At 44.6% G+C, this 18,388-nt stretch overlaps 1 protein-coding gene across 1 annotated transcript in view; it reads left to right on the top strand.

The window, feature by feature from the left end:
* The window catches only part of CFAP47 (cilia and flagella associated protein 47), a 492,482-nt gene that overhangs the window by 355,595 nt on the left and 118,499 nt on the right, over positions 1–18,388 (top strand).

An 18,388-nucleotide genomic window follows, 5' to 3' on the forward strand; every position in this document is an offset into this window, starting at 1 on the left:
AGTCTATTCATTTTGTTATATTTTTGTTCTTTTCTTTGTATTTTTATATTCTTTTTTTTTTCTGGGTGAAAGATCATATGTCATGGGTGTTGTACATAATACTGAAATTTTTCTTCTTCATGAAATGTTGGTATAAAACTGTTAAAATCCTGCTTTGAGTTTATCTTGACAATGAAACATAGACTGTATATGTGTACATGTACACATATATGCATATATACGCACACACATATAGTCATGAACATTCTATGAAGGTGCACACACAGTTGTGTCTTTCCACAGTGTCTACTTTATTCAGTCATAAAGCAGAGTTAATCATCATTATAAAGCAGGCTCAGGATTCCAAATTCAGTGACATTTCCCGATGTGATTAAACTTGGCTTCTTACACAGCACACAGAGCAGAACATAAGACGAGCCACACAAACAAGATAACAGAAGGGTGTAGGAAGTTAACGAACCAAACCCAAAGTCAGTCTGTGGGTGCGCAGTTGAGATAAGGCCTCTATCTGTCAGGTCAGCTCTCGGCACTTACTGCACTTAACTGTTCAAGCAGTGAAGGCTCTCAGTTCTGTTCGGAGATCAATCAGGCAGAGCCTTCAACAGCAGCTGCCTTTTTTAAGTGGTCAGACATAGAGAGGTCATGTCTGAAGAGTCTGACAGTTGGTTGCAAAAATCCTCCCCTTTTAAAAGGGATTTAATTGGTCTTGGGCCTCTGCAGACCTCCTCTGCTGCTGGTTGGTATCAGTTCTGGTGTGTCAGCTGATGCTGATCCTGGCCTCAGCCTCTCATAGCTGTGGTACTTTTGGCTGGTTGTGTCATTGCTTGACACAGGCTCCTGCTTAACATGACAGACTCCATTTTGCTCTGTACATATATACATAATGTATGTGTGTGTAGAGAGAGCAGAGGGAAAGGGAGAGAGATCCTTTCATAAACAGTTAAGCTGGAGGGTACTTCCTAGAGATCGTTCCCTGCATTTAGATATATTTCTATTTATCACTGCTTTTTTTATTCTTTTTTTTTTTTTTTTTTTTTTTTTTTTTTTTGGAGAGAGCACAAGCAGGAAAGGGTCAGAGAGAGAGAGAGAGAGAGAGAGAGAATCTTCAGCAGGCTTCACACTCATTGAGGAACATGACATGGGGCTCAATGACCCTGGGATCATGACCAGAGCTGAAATCAAGAGTCAGATGCTCAACCAACAGAGCCACCCAGGCACCCCTCTTTGTCACTGCTTTTAGTAACTACCACACCCCACCCCCGCTCCCAAGGTTATAGGAAATGTCTGAATACTCAGAAACAAACCTATAGATGCTACAGGAGTTTCTGACTTTTTCACAGCTCCTCACTACCTGTCAAGTACATACTCGCCTTCACGTCATCCCCAACCCTGGCATTAGCAGCCTGCCTCAATTGTACCTCTGCATTCCGTATGTCTCAGATTGGATGCTGGAGTATGAACATTACTTCCTTAAGTATAGGGTTATGCAGGTGGCAGTTGCAGACGAATGACCGTGGTGTTTCTCGTTTATAGCTATCTGCCTGTTTTCTCTGAGTTCTGAACTCCTGGCACCTATTTTTCAATTTAGGAAATATACTGAGACAGAGCATAAGTTATCAGTTCCTCTGAGTTACATGATACATTTGTAAATACCCTTTGGTACAGTTTATTTATTGGCTTGGTGATGCTTTTCAATTGAATAAAATTAAAATGGAAAATTTCCTCAGTAACATGGTTAACTTAAGTTAATATTGTGTTTTTGACCTCAGAAATAATCCCTTTAATTTTTTTTAATTAAGTAGCCTCCACACCCAAAATGGGGCTTGAACTCGTGACCCTGAGATCAAGAATCACATGCTCTACCAACTGAGCCAACCAGGCACCCCAGAAATAATCCCTTTAGAATGGACTCATGCTTATCTTCTGGGAGATGACATTGATGGGGTTTTAGAATGGTGAGGGTTTTCAGAGCTGATGGCCAAGACAGAATTCTTAAAAGACGTCTTTGGTGCAAAAAGGTGATTTTATTAAAGCACAGGGATAGGACCTGTGGGCAGAAAGAGCTGCACTGGGATTGTGAAGAGTGACTGATTAGATACCTTCAGTTGGGGGTCAGGGACAGTGTAAGTCTGTAAGGAATTTTGGAAGCAAGGTTTCCAGACCTTAGGGCCTGGGTGTTGTTATGAAAATGCCATTGTCGGAGGCCGCGCCGGCTCCGACAGGTCCAGGGGTCCCTGAAGGATGGACGGTGTCGGTGAAAGAGAGTGAGAGAGCCCTGAGATCCTTTCTGATCACCAGGCAGGCAGTCCTGTCGGTTTTGGTATCTTTATTTTAAGGTTCAACAACAATATGACATCAGAAGACAGAATTTTTACAGGGGCTAATTATTTGTGATAAGATGCTTTGATCAGCGGAAGGTGTACAGAAACAGGCTTTGCAAGAGTATTCTTGCAGAACCTCCCCATATTCTTGACGTCAGTCCCCCAGATTAAGGTACTAACAAACTTATCTAATTTTGCATGGGTAGACCTCTAGACAATTTTTAATCACAAGAGGAAGAATGTATATTAGGTTTGTTCCTAACTTGCTTGAGCAAGGCTTTTCCTTGATGCTGAACGTGCAAGCACCATGGGGGCCACAAATGTGTCAGTCTTTGCACCTGGGTTTATGTTTTAGCTACTTTTATCTATCCTCATCCCAGCTGCCAGTGTAAGGGAGGGTGTTTGTGGAATGCAGGCCTTGAGGAAGGGACTGCTATGCTTCACCAATTAGTAAAGATATATGTAGTAACTTATGTTTTGCCCTGAAATAGGCTCTTTGTCTCAGGGCCAGGCTCAATTGTAACTCTTGTGTTCTTAACCCCTTAAGTCTTGGATCTGCAAGGCCCATAGGAAGAGCCTTTTGACAATCATCCATAGAGCTTTCGTCTAAAATCTCTCTTGCAAAGGCAGAAATATGCTTTTCCTTATGGGGTATCTGTGTTCGGAATATGGGTCTGATACGGAATATTGTGAGGCCTGGCCAATACCAGCAGGCTCATTTCCAACATGAGCCAGTAGTAGTAGAAGGAGACACCAGTTTTCACTTCCCATGGGAGGAGTTGCAAACATTGCCATCTCCCCGCTGCAACTGCCATCCAGAGAGAACGGTGCGGCTCCCGGCATGCCACTTATTACTGTTTAGTAAAACTTCAGTCACGAGACCCTTCAGATGTGTATCAGGGGCCATAAGCTTGGAGTATGATTGCCAGCATATATCTTGGGGGAGTTGAGATAAAGGAAGTTTCCAAAGGAATTTTTATACGTTAGGGTAGACTTATAGGATCCTGGAGGTTGGGATAATGTTACGCCAAGATTCCCTTTTGCCCCCAGCGAAGTGTCATCATTGAGGCAGCTGAGCTCCTAGAGGGAGGTCACTCTGCCCATCACAGGGACTTGTCAATGGGCTATAGGCAGTAAGGGAATTTAATGTTTCATTTGCCTTAGTTTCCCACATCACTGTGGCAAGCACTTAAACCCCCTTACATTTTGATGAGGGTGCTATTGGGGCTCTAGGAAATGGAGTCTATAGGTTTCTGGAGATGAGGCTATGGTAAGATTGCTTTTTTATTGCAGTTTATCTGTAAACTGAAGGAGACTCCTGTCCTGAATGACTCTAATCTCTATCACTCAGCCATTTGTTTCCTTTCCTTTGTTCTTGGGCAGCCAGGAGTGTCTGAGGAATATCACACACATCCCACCTAGGGTGGGGAGTGCTGTTAGCCTGTACTTTACCCTCAGCCTGCCTTATGCTTCCTCATCAATATGGTGGAAAATACTTCCTGCTAGTGCACATTGAATTGTCATTGACTTTTATGGGCAAAACATATAATCTTGATTTGCTCTGACCCAGTTAGAGTAGGAAGTGATGAGGTTTTCAGTGCAAATACTCATTGAATTAAATTTTTCTTGTTCAGAGAAGGTGTGAACTGCCAACCAAATGAAAAAGTTAACCCACTTCCTTTTTTTTTAATGTTTTTATTTATTTCTGAGAGAGAGAGAGAGCGGGGGAGGGTCAGAGAGAGAGAGGGAGACACAGAATCTGAAACAGGCTCCAGGCTCTGAGCTGGCAGTCAGCACAGAGCCCGACGCGGGGCTCAAACCCACGAACCATAAGAGCTAAAGTCAGAGGCCTAACCGACTGAGCCACCCAGGCGCCCCATCCCACTTCTTTCTCACAGCTGTCCTTACCAGTAACTTCCATGAAAGGAGGTAACCTAGGTTAACTCAGGATTTTTAAGCTTATTCTGAGTAGGATTTTATCAAAGTTTGCCATATTACTTAGTTCAAAGTTCTGATTATCCAGAATACCAGACATATTAACTATTAGATTTATATACAAACACTAAAGTCTCTTATAAAATGCACATTTATTCTTTAAAGAATACGTACTGTCTCTGGTATCCCTCGGACTATTCTAAACACTGAGGAACATTGATGAATAGTACAAACAAGGCCCTTTTTTATATGGAGCTAACATTCTAGTGGAATCAGACAGAAAACAAAAATAACGTTGAAATAGGATATGTTATGGGACGATTTTCTGTTGTCTTACCATTTTCTTTTAGAGTTTATTTTGAGAGAGTGAGCATGCACACGTGTGTGCACATGCACACGTGTGTGCGAGGGGTAGAGGGAGAGAAAGAATCCCAAGTAGGCTCTGCACTGTCAGCACAGAGCCCCATGCAGAGCTTGATCTCACCAACTTGTGAGATCATGACCTGAGCCAAACCAACTGAGCCACCCAGGCACCCCTGTTGTCTTACATTTTTAAGTACAGACACAAACCTGAAACCATAGATAATTCTGTCTCCATGTTATAAAAGGTGCTGCTATGCTATTTATTAAGGACTCAATGTTTTAGTTATGGTATTTATAGGGGCACATGGGTGGCTCACTTGGTTAAGCGTCCAACTTCAACTCAGGTCATGATCTCATGGTTCATGGGTTCAAGCCCCACAACTGACTCTGTGCTGACAGCCAAGAGCCCAAAGCCTGCTTCAGATTCTGTGCCTCCCTCTTTCCCTCTGCCCTTCACCTGCTTATGCACTCTCTCTCTGTCTCTCAAAAATTAAAAACATAAACTTCAAAAAAATAAAATAGCTCTGGTGTTTTTATCTAACATAACAAACTGAAATTTCAGTGGCCTAACACATTAAAAGTTCTTAGTAATTGTGACATTCTGGTGCATTTGTTCCCAGTTGGTGGCTGGTGTCCACCATGTTGTAAATCAAGGCTCCCGGCAATTTCGGTTCCATCAGCCTTTAGGAACTCAGCAGTTCCTGCATATAGATGGAGAAAGAAAAAAGAAACAAAAGAATTTCCCCTCATTTCATAATCATCTCATCACAGAGGCAACATACCTCATTCCGTCTCACATACTGTTGGCAAGAACTAACCACCTGATTGTGCCTGGGCGCAAGAGAGTTTGGGAAATGTAACCTCTGGTTGGGCAGCTACTGCCCCATGTTATCTTAATCTTGTAAAGGGGAGCACAATTTTGCTGGAGAGAAGATATTTCTGCCATCATGAAAGATGAAAAATATTTAGGCTGTAACCCAAGTCGAGCCTCCATATGCACTGGCTACAACACCAAGACAGAGAGAGGGGCTTCTTTAAAAAGTAGAAACTTACAGCTTAATGCGCACTCAATTTTGTTGAGTTCCTGCTACAAGACTAGACCATGGATGGAGGGAAAATGGCTAGAGTGACAGCAGCTGAACTTCCCCTGGCACATGACAGGACCTTGTAAATCAAAGTCTATTCTACTCAGTGCCAGGAGCCAGGAGCCTGGGCTTGGGCTGTTTTAAAAGGATCTGCTCAAGATACATTCTGCTAGGGTGAGAAGAACCCAGGAGAAAAAGTCTACATGGGGTAACGCTAGAAAGAGGAAAAAAGAAGGACCTAGAAAGTCAACTGGATAAGATCAATCAGTATCAATTAAGTAAATAGCCTTTGTTCTTTTACTTAACCTCCCATCTGCATCCTGTAACCTGAAGGAGCCATGCACAGTGATTTCAGGAGAGGAAGTTAGAGAAGAGAGGTTGAAAAAAGCAGGTCATGTCTACCTTCTAACTTGCAGGCAGTCTGAAAAATTACTATATGTCCCCGTGGTAGGGAGGGGGTGCCAGCAGGAAAGATTGGGAAAGGCATTCATTGGATATGAAATGAATGTATTGATTGATTTTGTACCTTTTTAAACATCTGACAAGTCTGCTCTGGCATTAGGAACTCTCCTGAGTTAACAACAGGGTGGAAAGCAGAGATCCTGCCAGGTTTGGAGATCAGTAGTGGAAGAGAAACCATTTAGTCCATCCGGTTTATCTGTTACCATGACAATAAATGCCTAAGCTCAATTTAGTGATAATCGTACCCACAAAAATTGTCCAGAGTTTCACTGAGGGAGGCCTGAGAACTGGGCAAATGTGCCTAGGTAGAGCAATTAACAAATACACAAGCCCTCAGAACAAAACCGAGCTTGCTGGGAAAGGGGTAGGAGGAGGGAGCCCAGGCGGCATCCCCAGAGCAGAAAAGATGTCTGTGAGCCTGCAGGTTGGAAAGAAATGACAGGGGCTCCCTTTCAATCCGAAGTGCCAGCAGGGCCACGTCTTGCAGGACGTCAGAGGGCAAGAGATTTTATTCCACATGCAATTAGAAGTCAGTAGAGGGTGGAAAGAAGGGGAATGACCTGATCTAATTTCTGTTTGTAAATCTCTCATAATGTTTTTGCTGTTTTAAGAAAATATTAAACCTACCAATTATATTTAAATGCTGAAAACATTTTGTATTTGTTTTAAAATGAATAGAGTTATTCACACTTCCTCTGCAAAAGCTTGTAATTTGCAAAATTCAGCATATCTGTACATATTTTAAAATTGTAGCCTCCTTTTATCTGAGTATTTGAATTTTTTCAGTGTTCTAAATTTCAGCATCTTATGACTATCTTCATGCTTTAAAACCTTTACCTATATTCCAAATGATGAAATATTTATAATTTATTACTTTTGGAAAAGGATTATGAGAAATGGAAGCAATTTCTTAAATCAGTCATATGTTAGCTAAAGCATTCCTTAAGTACAATCCAGAGAAAAATACTGGACACCTTATAAAAGAATGCTATCTATTGGTGCACTTGAAAGAGGCCACGTGAAGACAAAAGACAGTTTTGAAGTCATTGCATGCAGTCACTATTTCACTTGAATTTTAAAAAAATCAGTCCAAACTGATATATGTTTAATTCTAAAAAGCCTTATAAAACCACTCATCAAAAGGCACCTGAGTGGCTCAGTTGGTTAAGCATCTGACTCTTGATCTCGGTTCAGGTCATGATCCCACAGTTCGGTTCATGAGTTTGAGCCCCACATCGGGCTCTGCCCTCCTGGCAAGGAGCCTGCTTGAGATTCTGTCTCCTTCCCTCTGCTTCTCTCCCACTTGTGTGTGTGCGCTCGCTCTCTCTCTCTCTCTCTCCAGATAAATAAATAAACTTTAAAACACCCCACTTATCAAAGTGGAAGAATATGACATTGGCAAGACATGAACCAGCCAAATATTTCACACTTCTTATATAAAGAGAGCATGCACAGAAATTCAACTGACTTTATACTTCCTGTTCAGTGAGAGTTATTTGTCGTAAAATGGAATAGGGTGACTTAGATAATAAGATAATAAGACTATTCCATTTTTTGTGCTGAAGATAGTTATGCATTTTTGGATTATATAGATAACACAAAGAACATATTTCAAGAATAAACTTACAAATTTTAATCATCTCATCAAATGATGAATTGCTGGAGTCCAGCTCCAGCCGGACCAGGTGTCCCTGAAGGATGGGCAGTGTTGGAGAGAGAGAGAGTGAGAGAGCGCCAAGATTCTTTCTGATCACCAGGCAGGCATCTCTGCCCTGTCGGTTTTGTTGTGTTTATTTATAGATCAAACGATAACATGACATCAGAAAATGGAATTTTTACAATGGATAATTCTCTATGATAAGATGCTTTGGAAAGTGTGCAGAAACAGGTTTTATAGAAGTATTCTTGCAGAACTACTCCAGTCGTAGTGAGGTTGAGTAAATCTTACAACTAAGATAATAACAAGGTGTTCTTAGTGAAAAACAGGATAACATACACATTTGTTTAAGTCAGTAACGCTAAGATTAAGTCATAGATTAAGATAGGCTAGGAGTCATTCTCTCTGGCTCACAAGAGGAAGAATGTATTTGAGCTGGTTAATAAGTTGTTTGTGCAAACTTTTTTGATTTGATGCTGAATGGGTAAACACCATGGGAGCCCTAAATGTGTCAGCCTTTGTATTTGGGTTTATGTTTTAAGTACTCTTATCCATCCTCATCACAGCTACCAGTGTAAGGGAGGGTGTTTGTGGAATGTAGGCCTTAGGGAAGGGACTGCAATACATCACCCGTTAGCAAAGGTATATGTGGTAACTTATGCTCTGCCCTTATCTGTTCCTTCTCTCTAAGTTAGTTTCTGTCTCCAGGCAAGACTTGATTTTCCAGTTATATGCTTTATAGCACCGGAGAGCCAGCCATACCTTTAAAGAGTTTAGCTCATTTCCAGTACATAGAATAGCCTCTTAGAGTGCATTAACTTTGTGTCTAGTTTTTTGTCTATGATTTCTTGAATAGCTAGGGCATGAGAAACACTTTTGGTTAGTTGATTTGAGGTGTATGAACCTCTTGGACTAATGCAACGGTAGAAACAGAATTGTACACGTAAAGGTCAGTCTTTTATGAGTCAGGGTCATTAGGCTGTTTATAGCTCAAGGGAAAGCATGGATGAAAACAGGACCTGCTGGAGACACGATGTCTGTTCCCATAATCATAAGAGAAGTTCCCACAATGAGTTCCTTCACAAGGTGCAGTCATCATACCAGGGCCGGAATAAGGGGACAGTTCACTCCTGATACCAATCAGCAAGGTACCTTGGGGGCCGGTGCTCAAGCAGAAATAATTGAGTGGAAGTGGGTATCGGTCGTCATCTGACAGCAAGAGGCCCTGCAAACTTGTCTTAACCTCACAAGGAGTTTTCTTGACTAGTGGGTTCAGAATGTCTCCCAACAATGACTGACAAAAATCTCTTCTCGTTAACTTATCGAATGGATGAAGTATTTAACAAAATATCTAATTTTTATGGCCTTAAGAAATAGAGTTAGAAAATTAATCTTATCTAAATTAACTTTGACAGTATTTTGGCAGGTGTATATTTAAAAGGGATTATTCCTACAATACTGTATTTTAAAGATTTAATTTAGTCATTGTTGCCTATTTAAACTTAAAAGAAAATAAAATTCAAACTATAGTGAAAAGTAGAAATTATTTTTTATAATGTTGTAGTTAAATTTAACATATATTTTACCAGGCTAGAAATACAGCACTCTTTTTTTTTAAGGTTTATTTTTTGAAGCACCTGGGTGGCTCAGTCGGTTGTTTCCAACTTCAGCTCAGGTCATGATCTCACGGTTCATGAGTTTGAGCCCCACATGGAGCTCTTCATTCTCAGCATGAGCCCACTTCAGATCCTCTGTCTCCCTCTCTCTGTCCCTCCCCTACTCTCTCTCTCTTTCTCTCAAAAATACCTAAAATTTTAAAAAAAGATTTATTTATTTATTTTGAGAGAGACAGAGAAAGCACAAGTAGAGGAAAGGCAAAGAGAGAGGAGAGAGAAAATCCCAGCCAGGCCTTGTGATGTCACCTGTCACTTGCAGGACTCAAATCTACCAACTGTGAAATCATGACCTGAGCTGAAGTCGGATGCTTAACCGACTGAGCCACCAGGTGCCCTAGAAAAAAAGCACTCTTAATTGGAAACTTAAAGCTTTTTACTATAATGAAACATTTAGTTCTATTGAATCTGTTGCTGGTTTGGAGAGCCCAGAGAATTCGACTGTAGCCTTTCTCTAGAGATTGTAGTCCTTCTTAGTGTCAGTAGCTCAAAGCAATTAATGATTCCATTCTGGAAGACTGCTCAATGTTGAGGGGGTATCCAGACCTACTAAGCAATAGAGAATTGATCAAGTAGTGATATTTGCCATGTTATAGCAAATAGTTGGCGTCCAGGAAGAGACAAGCCACATACATGCACTCAGGCAATCAGAAAAACTCTGTTTATTGTGCACCGGTGCTGGCCCAGTGGAGTCACCTCCAAAGGCTGAGCCCTGAACTTTGCATTGGCCTCCCTTTATGGCTGGGAGGGTAAGGGAGAAAAAAGAGAGAAAAAAGAAAAAGGGGAGGGGGCCCTTATCGGTGGTGCTGTATGGGCAATTGGTGGACGCAGGAGGCAAGCAAGGTTACAGAAGCGAGCCAAAAGTATGCAAGGGGAGTGTCCGGCCTCGGACATCTGTCGGGCACCTTTTATCTTGCTTTTACCAGCGTTTCTTCTCATTCCCCCCTCTTGATTCTCAAGGTGCCTTAGCAGACTTAGAGAAAATCAGTTTGTGGGAGCCAGGGAACCCTTTGCTGCCATGGGAAAAGGGGCGAAGACCATTCTGGCTTCTTCCTGCTGGACAGGGATGTCGAAGGGAGGGATGAGGCAGCTAGGGTTCTCTGTAATCCAAAGAAGAGTGGAGACAACTAGAATGGCCCAACTGGAGCACCATCTGGAGTTTTATAGCTTCTAGGCGAGAGGAAACAAGCCTGGTTAGCACATTAAGAATACAAGAACCAAACAGGAGGGCTATGAAAAGCATTAGGAGAGGACCAGCTAAAGGAAGGAGCCAGGGTGCCCAACACCGTATGTTGCTCCGAGAGTTCCGTGAATCTGCTAATTCCTGTCTTTGTTTATTGATTCGCTCCCCTAACTGCTGGGCCATATCTTGGACTATCCCTGATTGGTTGACACAGAAGCAACATTCTTCATTTAGGAAGAGACATAATCCTCCCCTTTCGGCAGTTCGCAGGTCCAGCCTTCTGTTTTGTAAGACTACTGCTGCCAGGGAGTCTACTTGGTATTGTAAAACCATCGGAGATTCGGTAACCCGTTCTATGTCATCTGTTATGTCCTTGGACAATTCCTGATAATAAGTGGTTGAGGAGACTATTCCTCCTCTTCTAGTGCCCACCTCTGCCATTATTCCTAAGGCAGTCAGCAGAGGTATGACTTGAATGGCTCTTTTTGATCTAGTATATGCTGCCAAGGGTAGTATAAGAGACTGATTGTTGGGTACAATGTTTATCAGAGGAGTGATGAAGACCATGGTGCAGATGCCCATCCAATTGGCCGGTAGACACAGGTAGGCATCCGACCCACATACAAAGAGAAGCCCTGGGAGGGTTCGACACCAAGTTTGGGCTATAGGAAGATGACTGAGTTTCTGACTGTCAAGAGTCTGGTTGCATTCGCCAGTGGTCAGATTGCCAACTGGCTCCATTCCCATTTTGTTTGTCAGGCACCTGGAAGCTGTTTGGGACAGTTCGACTCCAGTTAGTACAGGTCTCACCATGTGGGGGTCTGGGTCTTTAGTTAACAGGGTAATATTTACAGTTGTCTGTGTTACTGGAGTAGCTGTGTAACAGGGGCGTCCTGTAGACAAGCAGAGCCAGCAGGCTCTGGCCAGGCTGGGATTGGTATCATTGAGGTGGCGATATACTGCATTTAATGTTTGGTTTTGATGGGGATCTAAGACAAGTGGTCTATCTGATTTATGTTCAGAGGTCAGAAGTGACCCAACAGGCATGGAGAACATCAGGGCAGGTTGGATCAGGCAGCCCCCAATAGTGTTTTATCTTTATTTTTCCTACCCAATAAGTTTTCCCGTTTCTGGTACAGGGAGTGACCCTCCTGGTATCATAACACCTATTCGGCATACGGGGGTACACGGTGGTACAGGGGCATGGTGATAGTGTCGTCTTACCTCTGTGGACTGGAGGAGCAGGAATTGGCACAGGGAGAAGAGTTGGAGCAAGAGCTGGAAAGGACACGGGGGGAGGAGGCCGAGTTGGGTAGCAGGCAGTGCAACCCCGTGTGCCTGTAACATAAGTTTGTCCCTCATGAAGACAGTAGATGGGGTTCAACGGTTGGGAGCATAGAGTGGCTCTTTGTGCCGTGGGGGACAAGGGCGAGTGGTATGTCACACAGTTGCATGGTGGGAGTGAGAAGACTCCTCTTGAACAGGTTAGGAACAGGAATATGTATAGCGGGGACAGGAGATAGGGTGATCCCATCCTGGAGTAGGAGGCAGTTATAAAGGCGGAAAACAACATGCAGAGAAGGATATCAATCATAACTCAGATCATACACATCTAAAGAGAATAAGGCATCCTGACACTAGTAATTAGAGGAAGGCTTAACAAGAGTTTGTGACTGAGGTGCCAGTCTGCGGGAGTAACTTGGGTCAGCCCTACAGCAAAGAGTATAGCAACAGGTGTGGAAAGAAAGATAGGTAGGGGATGACAATAAAATCTGAGGGAGAATGATTTGTTACAGTTCATTTAAGTTGCTTGGTGATTTCCTCAAGCTTCTGGTTACAGAGAGTTCTCAGGTGTTGGCTGTAGGCTGCTTGTCGTCTGCTGTCTTCTTAAGGGTGATCTGTAGAGGATTATTCTGGTTAGCAGTTACTTTTCATTCATGTGGTTGGCAGGTGACAGGTGGGCTGCCTTTACTCGAGAATGGTAGATCCAGGTGGTAAGTCCTGCAACCTTGAGAGCTGTGGGCGTGGTTAGCACAACTAAACAGGGTCCCTTCCAGGTAGGTTTAAGCCGTTCCTTTATCCAATCTTTTATGCAAACCTGCTCCCCAGGTTTGTGGGGAGTACAGTTATTCCTGGGGAAACAGGTATCCTGTCTGTCACCTATCTTTGTATCTCAAATACAGTTTTCCCTAGTCCTTGTAGTTGTTTTTGTATTTCTAAATTCCCTATCCCTTTCAGGTCCCCCTTGAATTTGACTAGTGAAAGGGGTCTTCCATATAGGATCTCAAGTGAGGAGAATCCTATTTTTGCCCATGGTATACAGCATATTCAGAGAAGAGCCAAGGATAGTATATCTGGCCAGAGCAAATTAAATTCCTAACATAGTTTCGCCAAGGCTCATTTAAGGGCTGGTACATTCCACTTTCCCTGAACTCTGGGGCTGGTAGGCTTCGTGTAAGTTCCATTGGATACCTAGGGTTTCGGCTACTTGTTGCACCACCTCGGCCACAAAAGCCGGGCTGTTTTCTGAGCCTATGGTTAATGGCATTCCATGTCTGGGAATGATATCCCTTAGCAAGGCCTTGGTTACTTCTCTTGCCTTTTTGGTGCATGTGAGATAGGCTTCAACTCAGCCTGAAAACATACAGATGAATACCAAAGGATATTTGTATCCTTTACTGGGTCTTATTTTGGTAAAGTGAACCTCTAAATCTTTGAAGGGCGCCTGACCACAGCATTGGATTCCCACGGGCCCAGTGGAGCCTTGTTGGCATTATGTTGCACAAAGAGGAGGCAGTGTTGAGAGACCGATGCATGGAGGGATGGGAGTCGAGAGCAATTACAAAGTAATGGCTTAATAAGGTTTCAAGGGTGGTTTTTCCTAGGTGGGTGAGCTCATGCTGTTGGAGAACCAGCTGGTAGGCTAGCTGCTCCGGTATATAGACTCTTTGGTCTGGAAGTACCCACCATCCTTCTTTGGTCTGGCCTCCTGTTTCCTTTTGTGCCCATTTTGTTTCTTGGATTGTGTACTTTGGGGAAGTTGTCCGTTCTGGGGCCAGCATGATTTTTGAAGGTGTTGTTTGTTCTTCCGCTGCTTGTTTAGCTGCAGTGTCTGCCCGTCAGTTACCTTCCAACACGGAGTCCTTTCCTCCTTGGTGTCTCTTGCAGTGGATGACTGCTACTACCTTTGGTTCCCAGACTGCCCTTAATAGTTTTAGGATTTCTTCCCGATTTTTGATTTCTCTTCCTCCTGCGGTTAAAAGTCCTCTCTCCTAGTGTACAGCCCCACGTACATGTAGAATGGCAAAGGCATAGCGCGAGTCAGTGTATATGTTGGCCCGTTTGTCTTTGCTGAGTTCTAGTGCTCTTACAAGGGCCCATAGTTCTGCTCTTTGGGCTGACCATCCTTGTAAAAGGGCTTTTGCTTCTGTGACCTTAGAATCAGAGACTACTGCCTAACCAGTGTATCTTTTGCCTTTGTTCATGAAGCTGCTGCCATTGGTGTACAGGCTGAGGTCAGAATTTTATAACGGCCTGTCTGATAGGTTGGGTCGTCTAGAATAGACTTCCAGCAAGGACCTCTAGACAATCGTGCTCTGGGGGCACCACTACTGCGGGCAAGAAAGTGGCAAGGCTTAGCATTTTTACAGCTTCCAATCTATTCTTGGGTTCTCACATAGCAGTCCCTAGTATTATATCATCCGAGCATGCATTAGCCAGTGTTGCCCTCTAGCATACATCAAAGTAATAACAGAATGGGGAACCTTAATATTTAGGTTTTACCCCAGCATGAGTTTGTCTCCTTCCTTGATTAAAAGCTTGGTGGCTGCCAGGGCCCTCAAACAAGGTGGCCATCCTGCTGCAACTGAGTCAGTCTGCTTTGAAAGGTATGCCACTGGTCTTTGCCAAGGTCTAAATTCCTGGGTGAGTACCCCCCCAGAGCCACCCCATTCTTCTCATGTGTGAACAGGTTGAAATCTCGTGATACATTGGGATTCCCACGGCTGGTGCCTTCGTGAGTTTTGTTTTTATAGTTTTGAATGCCTTTTCCTGATTAGAGTCGCAGAAAAGGGGTGCTCCCTCTTCCCCCTTTAGTGCCTCGTATAGAGGTCTGGCCAACTCCGAGAACCCTGGAATCCATATTCGACAGAATCCTGCTGCTCCCAGGAACTCTCGGATATACCGGCAGGTAGTGGGAACCAGAATGGCATGGACTGCCTGTTTCCTTTCTGGTCACGGTATCCATTTGCCTTGGGTAACTTTGAAGCCCAAATATTTAACTTCCTTTTGGCCAATCTGTGTCTTTTTCTTTGACACCTAGTATCCCTCCTCTTCTAGTAGCCAGAGTAGGGCCCTGGGTTCCCTCCCAGCAATGGGTCTGTGTGGGACTGGCTAGCAGAAGATCGACACATCCTAGGTTCTATCCCAGAAACCTGGCTAAATTAGATGCCAGTGCCCCACTGAATAAGGTTGGTGAATTTTTTAATCCTTTGGCAGTCTAGTCCAAGTGAATTGTTCCTTTGCCCCTCTGGTAGTGTTTTCCCATTCAAAAACAAATAGGGGTTGACTATTAGGCACTAGCTGGAGACAGAAGAAAATGTCCTCTAGATCTAGGCACGTGAACCATCCTGCTTCTGAGGGTATGAGCCCTAGTAGAGTGTGTGGGTTAGGCAATGCTGAATGCAGCATGATGACTGCTTCATTAATGGCTCTTAGGTCCTCACAGGGTGGTTGGTAATCATTTGTCCCAGGCTTTTTCACAGGCAGCAGGGGAGTAGTCCATGGGGACTGACATCATTTTAGAAGTCCCCATTTGAGTAGCCTGTACAAGTGTGTCTGGATCCCTAGGTGTGCCTCCTGTGGGACCATATTTTGGTGTATTTTGACAGGTTAAGCCCCAGCCTTTAGATCAGTTAATATTGAGGGGTGGTTTTTTGCCAAACCAAGGGGTTTGCTTCTGCCCAAACTGAAGGGAATTCACCTTCCAGCTTGGGGGCCACAGTTCACTCCCTGAGAGGGCAAGTGTGTAATTTCCATTCCTCTTCCCATTGAATCTTCAGGGACAAAATCATGGATTGGGCCTTTTCATTTAGGCATATTGCATCTGTCTTTCTGAGGAGAAGGCTATTTTTGTACCCATCTTAGCTATGAAGTCTCTACCTAACAGTGAGACTAGGTAGATATAGGAATTCATGATCTACTTGGTGACTCCCCAGCTGGCATTGTTGGGGACCGCAAAAATGGCCTTTGCATTTGTGTCTTTGTGGCTCCTACAATGGTGACTTCTCGACCCGACAGAGATGCCATCTGTGTGTCACCACAGAGTGTTCGGCCCCAGTATCGACCATGAAGTCTGTTGTTTGGCCCCCGACCTTCATTTTGACCATGGGCTCATGGAGGCCTAGTTGGATAGAGTCCTATCTTTCCTACTCATAGTCCACTTCTACCATTCCAGTCAGGTCAGCCTGCGTGGTCCTGGTTGGTAGTGACTAGGTGGAGTGGTTTCCCTTTTTGGCAGTTGGGGCATTCATTTTTAGAGTGTCCAAATTCTTTGCAGGAGGCACATTGTTCCCGTCCCTGTGGCACCCTTCTTCTTTGTTCTTGCATCCCTCATGGTTTCCATGGGGCTCCTTCCCGAGGGGGTGGCTGCCCCAAGGCCGCCGCCAGGAAAGCTGCCTTTTGTTTCATTCTTTGGTCTGCCTCCTTTCTGACAGCTTGATTCCACTTTACAAAAACCTTGTTGGAGATTTCCAGTAATTCAGTGGCGTTTTTTCCAGCAAATCCTTCCAATTTTTAGAGCTTCTATCTAATGTCACTTTGGGTCTATCCCACGAAGGCAGCATTGGCCATGCACTGATTTTCAGGGGCTTCTGGGTGGAGTGTGAACTCTGAAGGCTTCACATAATCTTTCACAGAAATCAACCAGATTCTCTTCTGGCTTTTGTAGGACCTTAGATACCTTTGCCATGTTGGTGGGCTTTTTGGACCCAGCTTTTATTCCCCGGGGGAAGATGAGTCAGTATCTTTCTAGCCTGGCCCTTTCCACTTCTTTGTTGGGATCCACCAGGGCTCCTTTTCATGCATAGCCTCCCATAGCTAAGCCTTCATGTCTAGATTTCCATCTGGTGCCTGTGTCTGGAACCATTTCCTGGCTTTGGTGACAATTTGTCAGTGCTCTTGTGTGTTGAAAAGGGTAAGAAGAAGCTGCTTACAGTCGAACCAGGCAGGGTGGTGAGTCTGGATTATGTGTTCTAGGAGATCTATCATAGTCTGTGGTTTCTCAGAGTAGGGTGGTGTGTGGTGTTTCCAGTTGAGGAGGCCAGTAGTAGAGAATGGGTGGCAGTAGAAAATGGATCCCTCCTCTTGTGGGGTCCCATCGGGCCCTATTCTCTGGGGACCCCCTAGTCTTCTGCAATGGCATCTGCATTGCTGTTGGAGGCCTTGGACCTTGACATGCGGACCTAAGGCATCTTCCTACCAGTTCAAGTGTCCCTGGTTGGGGCCGACTGGCTGCTGGTGGAGGCGAGACTGATGGGGGTGGATTATCAGGTAGGCGAGGTTCTAGGGGCATATGGTGGCAGAAATGGAGGGACTTCTGAATTTTCTTGGAGGATGGGGGCGGTTTTTTCTGCTGTGAAGTCTTCTTCTTGGCCCGTGCCACTAAGACCCTACGTTGTCCCTGGCTATTAATGCAGAACCAGACCCAAGAAGGCTTGACTTGGGCTATTTACAGCCACTGGTCCATATATAGGAATTGATCTGGGTGGCCAGAGTCTCCACTAACTACTTTATAAACAGCTCAGATTGTAGGGACATCCAGGGTACCCTCAGGGGGCCAGCCTACACCAAACTTGGGCCATTCTAATTCACAGAGGATGTGTAACTTCCTGGAGATAAATTTGACCCCATAGTCACCTGAAAATCCCTTTTTAAAATTCTTAATTACATATTCCAAAATAGTTGCTTTCGAGGAATTTCCCCGCATCCTGGTATTCTATGTAGATCCCTCCCAATGTACGGCGTCGCAGGACAAACATGAGGGAAGAGGTCGCTTCGTCCGCCTGGCCGCTCCCCTCACGGGGATTTAGACGCCTCTTAGCATTGGCAGGTCAGTATAAACCCCTGACTCGGATCAGGCCTCTGCGGACCTGATTCTGCCTTGAGCTGTATGAGGTCGTCACGGACTCGCAGGGTAGGACCCACTCAGGCTCCGTAGCCGAGACCGTGGAGCACGGGCACTCACACGCACATTCAGACAGATTGCAGACTTCCACCCAGGACTTCCCTATGCTGTGCAGTGACTGTGTTGCCTGGGAGGTGATCGAGCTCCCCTTCTGCCTCTATGGCGGGCCTGAACTCGGTCCTGGTTCCCCGGAGACACTTACCAGATCCGATGTCCCGTCCTGGCAGAATTTTCTGATTTCCCCTGGAGTCCACCCAAGCACAGCCGAAGCAGACTGTTGCCGGGCCCAGCAGGGGTTGGGATCCGGTGAAATCACCTGCAGCGCACCTTCTTTTCTGTCAGAGGGGCCGTCGAAGAGGGGCCTCTCCACTGGCTACCGACTGCGGTGGCTNGAAAGACTGTTGATTGGCACCAGTGCAGGCCCAGCAGAGTCACCTCCAAAGGCTGAGCCCGGAACCTTGGTGTTGGCCTCTTTTTATGGCTGGGATGATAGGGGGTGGGCAGAGGAAAGAAAAAGGGGGGAGGG

This window comes from Crocuta crocuta, unplaced genomic scaffold (assembly GCF_008692635.1).
Source record: "Crocuta crocuta isolate KB4526 unplaced genomic scaffold, BGI_CrCroc_1.0 scaffold696, whole genome shotgun sequence".
NCBI classification, from domain to species: Eukaryota; Metazoa; Chordata; class Mammalia; order Carnivora; family Hyaenidae; genus Crocuta; species Crocuta crocuta.